Source organism: Haemaphysalis longicornis, unplaced genomic scaffold (assembly GCF_048455015.1).
Source record: "Haemaphysalis longicornis isolate Haplotype H1 unplaced genomic scaffold, Haemaphysalis longicornis Haplotype H1 scaffold_2, whole genome shotgun sequence".
Classification (NCBI taxonomy): Eukaryota; Metazoa; Arthropoda; class Arachnida; order Ixodida; family Ixodidae; genus Haemaphysalis; species Haemaphysalis longicornis.
The window spans coordinates 75,857,548-75,863,492 of NW_027526295.1; the positions used below are offsets into that span (position 1 = coordinate 75,857,548).

General features: G+C 48.9%; 1 pseudogene; it reads right to left on the reverse strand.

Moving 5' to 3' along the window:
* Positions 1–529: 529 nt before the first annotated feature.
* On the reverse strand, positions 530–1,729 carry LOC144167194 (uncharacterized; annotated as a pseudogene).
* Positions 1,730–5,945: the final 4,216 nt, after the last annotated feature.

A 5,945-nucleotide genomic window follows, 5' to 3' on the forward strand; every position in this document is an offset into this window, starting at 1 on the left:
GTTGTTGCACGGCTTCCGCAAGGAGCTTTTCCATTGGAGGGACAGGGGCTATTAAAAAACTTTGACATATGTTCTTTCAGTACAGTTAGGTACTCCGGATTCGCATCTGGAGGCCTGTAACATGCGTACAGGATAAAGCTATATCCCCAGCAGGACAACTGTACGCACAAGCATTCAAGAATGTCAACATCAGCTGCAATCGTAGCTTCTATCTCTGGTTTGACAAGGATGGCTACTCCCCCACCTCTGGCAGATCGGTCTTTTCGATACACATTGTAACAGGGAGGAAATACCTCGTCGTCACTAATTTCCTCTCGCAGCCACGTCTCCGTTATCACCGCAATATGGGGATCATACTGCATGAGCACGCTTTCCAAGGAATCTATTTTATTAGTAACACTGCGCATGTTTATGTTAACCAGTCTAAGTTCTTTTCGTTTGTTTGTGTTCCCGCTATTTTTACGCAACCTAGCTGTGTTTTTATAGGAAGGGGTGACAGAAGGCATCTGGTCTATATTACATTCCTCTGTTAGGTTTGTCGCGGCGTTTGGCTTCGCGTATTTGGCCGCTGGCATTCGGTTCCTACGGTATATCGCTTTCTGGCATCGTTTTTTTGAATGGGCACTATATCATTTTTGTCTTCGTCCCAAACGAATTCCTTCTTGTTGATATATAGCTTGTCGTACACCAGGGAGGCTTTATCGCCGTTATCTCGATGCGTTTTACAGCTCTGCCATAGTTTTCTTCTGATTTCCCGTACTCTTACAGAGAAATACTCCCCAATAGAAAAATCAGTGTCTTTTAGTTTGATACACTGTTTCAATATTTTTGTCTTGTCTCTTGAATCTAGTAGTTTGAGAATCACGGGCCTGACCTTGCCGGTTGATGGCCGCCCCAGTCTATGAATACGTTCAATAGCCACCGGGTATAGCTCAAGAATGCCCTTTATTATCTCATTGTTCACAGTGGATTCTAGCGACTCGTTTTTCTCTTCTTCTGATTCAGGTAGTCCGTAAACAATGATATTGGACCTTCAGCTTCGGTTTTCAAGATCGTCAATCCTTGCTTCAAGATTCGCAATCTGTTGCTGGCAAGACGTGAGCTTTATTTCTAAGCTGGCTAATGAATCTAATTTGTTGTCTATATCGGTCAAGCGTTTTTCCTTAATCTCCTTGATGTCAGTTGCGATTTCACTAAGTTGCTTTGCTATTTGTTCTAGAGTAGGGCCGGGGTTAGTCTCAATGTCGCCACTTAGCAAAAGGATCCTCATAACAGATGACGCCACATCAAACAATATGCAACATATTCCGCAACCGAACAACCGTGGGCACGGCAACACCACCAAGAATGGATCGCTAGAACGAAAACACTTTCCGTATCGTTTGCTTACCTGTACAAAATACAGGAAGGGATTAGATGCGACCCACATGGTGGTGATGCCGCCGTGCCCAGGGCCAGCCCAGTCCTCGGGAGTGCCTTTTATAGCCGAACCGGCTGATGACGTCCCCCAGCTACTGGTCACGTGGTGATGGGGTGGTATCTTGGTTTGGACAACTGATGGGCTTGTGCACGATAAAGCCGGGAGACAGTCGGTCGGTTCGCGGCAATCGGAGGCGTTCCATTCATGCGACGGCGCAACTTTCGTCGCACCAGCGCACGTTTCGTTGACGATGTGCACCAGGCCAAAGATCTGTACAAAATACAGGAAGGGATTAGATGCGACCCACATGGTGGTGATGCCGCCGTGCCCAGTGCCAGCCCAGTCCTCGGGAGTGCCTTTTATAGCCGAACCGGCTGATGACGTCCCCCAGCTACTGGTCACGTGGTGATGGGGTGGTATCTTGGTTTGGACAACTGATGGGCTTGTGCACGATAAAGCCGGGAGACAGTCGGTCGGTTCGCGGCAGTCGGAGGCGTTCCATTCATGCGACGGCGCAACTTTCGTCGCACCAGCGCACGTTTCGTTGACGATGTGCACCAGGCCAAAGATCTGTACAAAATACAGGAAGGGATTAGATGCGACCCACATGGTGGTGATGCCGCCGTGCCCAGTGCCAGCCCAGTCCTCGGGAGTGCCTTTTATAGCCGAACCGGCTGATGACGTCCCCCAGCTACTGGTCACGTGGTGATGGGGTGGTATCTTGGTTTGGACAACTGATGGGCTTGTGCACGATAAAGCCGGGAGACAGTCGGTCGGTTCGCGGCAGTCGGAGGCGTTCCATTCATGCGACGGCGCAACTTTCGTCGCACCAGCGCACGTTTCGTTGACGATGTGCACCAGGCCAAAGATCTGTACAAAATACAGGAAGGGATTAGATGCGACCCACATGGTGGTGATGCCGCCGTGCCCAGTGCCAGCCCAGTCCTCGGGAGTGCCTTTTATAGCCGAACCGGCTGATGACGTCCCCCAGCTACTGGTCACGTGGTGATGGGGTGGTATCTTGGTTTGGACAACTGATGGGCTTGTGCACGATAAAGCCGGGAGACAGTCGGTCGGTTCGCGGCAGTCGGAGGCGTTCCATTCATGCGACGGCGCAACTTTCGTCGCACCAGCGCACGTTTCGTTGACGATGTGCACCAGGCCAAAGATCTGTACAAAATACAGGAAGGGATTAGATGCGACCCACATGGTGGTGATGCCGCCGTGCCCAGTGCCAGCCCAGTCCTCGGGAGTGCCTTTTATAGCCGAACCGGCTGATGACGTCCCCCAGCTACTGGTCACGTGGTGATGGGGTGGTATCTTGGTTTGGACAACTGATGGGCTTGTGCACGATAAAGCCGGGAGACAGTCGGTCGGTTCGCGGCAGTCGGAGGCGTTCCATTCATGCGACGGCGCAACTTTCGTCGCACCCGCGCACGTTTCGTTGACGATGTGCACCAGGCCAAAGATCTGTACAAAATACAGGAAGGGATTAGATGCGACCCACATGGTGGTGATGCCGCCGTGCCCAGTGCCAGCCCAGTCCTCGGGAGTGCCTTTTATAGCCGAACCGGCTGATGACGTCCCCCAGCTACTGGTCACGTGGTGATGGGGTGGTATCTTGGTTTGGACAACTGATGGGCTTGTGCACGATAAAGCCGGGAGACAGTCGGTCGGTTCGCGGCAGTCGGAGGCGTTCCATTCATGCGACGGCGCAACTTTCGTCGCACCAGCGCACGTTTCGTTGACGATGTGCACCAGGCCAAAGATCTGTACAAAATACAGGAAGGGATTAGATGCGACCCACATGGTGGTGATGCCGCCGTGCCCAGTGCCAGCCCAGTCCTCGGGAGTGCCTTTTATAGCCGAACCGGCTGATGACGTCCCCCAGCTACTGGTCACGTGGTGATGGGGTGGTATCTTGGTTTGGAAAACTGATGGGCTTGTGCACGATAAAGCCGGGAGACGGTCGGTCGGTTCGCGGCAGTCGGAGGCGTTCCATTCATGCGACGGCGCAACTTTCGTCGCACCAGCGCACGTTTCCTTGACGATGTGCACCAGGCCAAAGATCTGTACAAAATACAGGAAGGGATTAGATGCGACCCACATGGTGGTGATGCCGCCGTGCCCAGTGAGAAAGTCGTATTATTATTCACTCTTGATAAGTTTTCTCTTGCCTGTTTTCGCCAAGAATGTATCCGGTGCGCGAGGTATTTGAGAACGGAACGTTGAAGTAAGGCACAACAGACTATCTCCAGCAAAATCAGACATATTTTCTTCAAAATGTGTGAAGTACTTCTCTTAAGGATTATATACATAACTACTGAATGAATCCGCCATCGGCAGCAATAAGCAATTCGATTGGGCTTCGCAAACGGTGGCATGTACGGATCAGCTGCTCCTTATAGATGTTGCCCATGCAGTGAGAAATGGCAGTCTTCACCGAGTATTTTGTACTATGCGGGCCTTTGTTAGCCTCTCTACCTCAACGACACCCCATACATAGTAGTCGAGCGGATTTAAATCTGGAGAACTCGGAGGCCGCAAGTTGGGAGTGACGGTGTCGGAGAAGTTGTCAGCCATGCCACTATCGGGTGATGCAGGCGGTGGAACAGGAGCAGAATTTTGCTGAAGGACATACAGTCTTCCTTTAGAAACACTCTCTTCCCATGGCTTTATAACGGTGGCAATCACATCCACGTAACGGGCAGCATTAACCTGGAGTCCAGCAAAAAACGTGTGATGGCATGACGTCACCCTCACTAACAACAACGAATAGCACCACGTCTAGAGAAATTAAGGAGTTCTGACGTTGTCTCACCGCTGACTGTCTTTTCCTTTTGCCACAGATGCCACATCACCTCCACACACACCAGCTCTGTCTGCACCTCCTAACCGAAAGAGGTCGCCAGTTTCGTAAAGGTGGCAATTTCCAGGGTGCTGTGGCGCGCGGCCAGTTTCATGAGGACTTCATGGAGTTTCATTTCCTGCTTCAAGTTGTGCACTTCCATTTTTGAACAAACTGCACGGTATGAACATAAGGGGTCGACGAACAAGGCGTCGTACGCCTAGACATATACTATGAGGGTGCTGGTGTGTATCACGATAAGGAATAACATTCTCAAATACCTCGCGCACCCGTAAATGTATACCATTAGAGCGATGGAGGGACTTTATTTCAACAATTATATTTTTAAACACACGTGGCATACTGTAGAGTTCGTACTTTTACGCTCTTTTTATACGTAATTCTAAAGCAGCACCATCCTCTGTGTTGATGTTGGCCTGTGCTTCTGAATCAGCAGGTTCTAAACAGTATTGCTCGGGGTGAATACAAATTTCTCCCGGGCGATCCTATGGGCCCCAACAGGAAGGCCCGAAAAAAGAAGACCCGAGCCTGTTGGCCTCTGGATTGAGCCGTTGGGAAACAGTGCGCCTAAGGCGTACTAGAATGGGCATGATTTTTACGTCTGGTACATCTAACTACTCTTTCGGGCGTGGAAACTCTTACAGCAATCCTAACTGTCAGAAATGTTGTACCGGGGCCCAGTGCAGTGCGCGCCTTTGCCTTTGGTAATGTTCGGAACCTGCTGTATCTAGAGAACGCCGAACGCTGCCAACGCTTCCTTGGCCCGCTACAACCAGCAGACTACAAAGTTTTGATTGATCCACTTTGAGCCCCACTTCATAGGAAGGACCTGGTGGAAATTCCCCTGATTTCGATCAGAGTAGCCATCACTGAGGACTGCTCCTACGGTCTTTCTTTACATCTTCTTCTCACTCTTTACGTCCTATTGCATTCCGGACTCTTGAACGAGGCCTCGGCTTATGTCAAAGGGACTTCTCCCTCTTTTTAAACATGTGTTCTTACTTTCATTCATTTATTCGTATTTCCAACGTTCTTCTGGTCACTTTTTTGTTTGTTCCTTTTTTTTGGAATGAGATGTGTAAGATACATGTTTCTGATCTCGTCAGTTCATTTTTGTTAGTTTGATTTGCCCTGACATTATTCTTTTTTGGATTTTCAAAATTCCGTCAGACGAATTACCTCTATTTACGCTATAAAATGATTAAAGGGGCAACTTTTGCGATTTTTTTTTTCTGCAAATTCAGGCAGTTTCACTGTTTCTTGCTCTGCTCACTACATTGCATTGGGATTTTTAACATTCTTGATCAGACGCTCTTCATTTACTCTTGGGTTTTGTTGGGAAATGTATGGGATCCATATCTTTGATTTTGTGATAATTTTGTACTACTTCTTTTCTCTATCTTCTGATTTTGTTTTTCAAAATTCTGCCTGACTAATTATCTTCCTCGGCACTTTAATCATATTATCACGGTAACTCCCCCCAAATCTGAGTTTTGGTGGAAATGCCGGGCGCTCACTGTTTGCAATTTTACCATTTTTATATCGTATTTTCAGCGTTTTTTCTGTAGACTGTTTTGTTAATTCCTGGGTTGTTGCGGGAGACGCATGGTGTGCATATTTATTTTTTTTATATTTTCACCTGGCTAAAATTTCTGG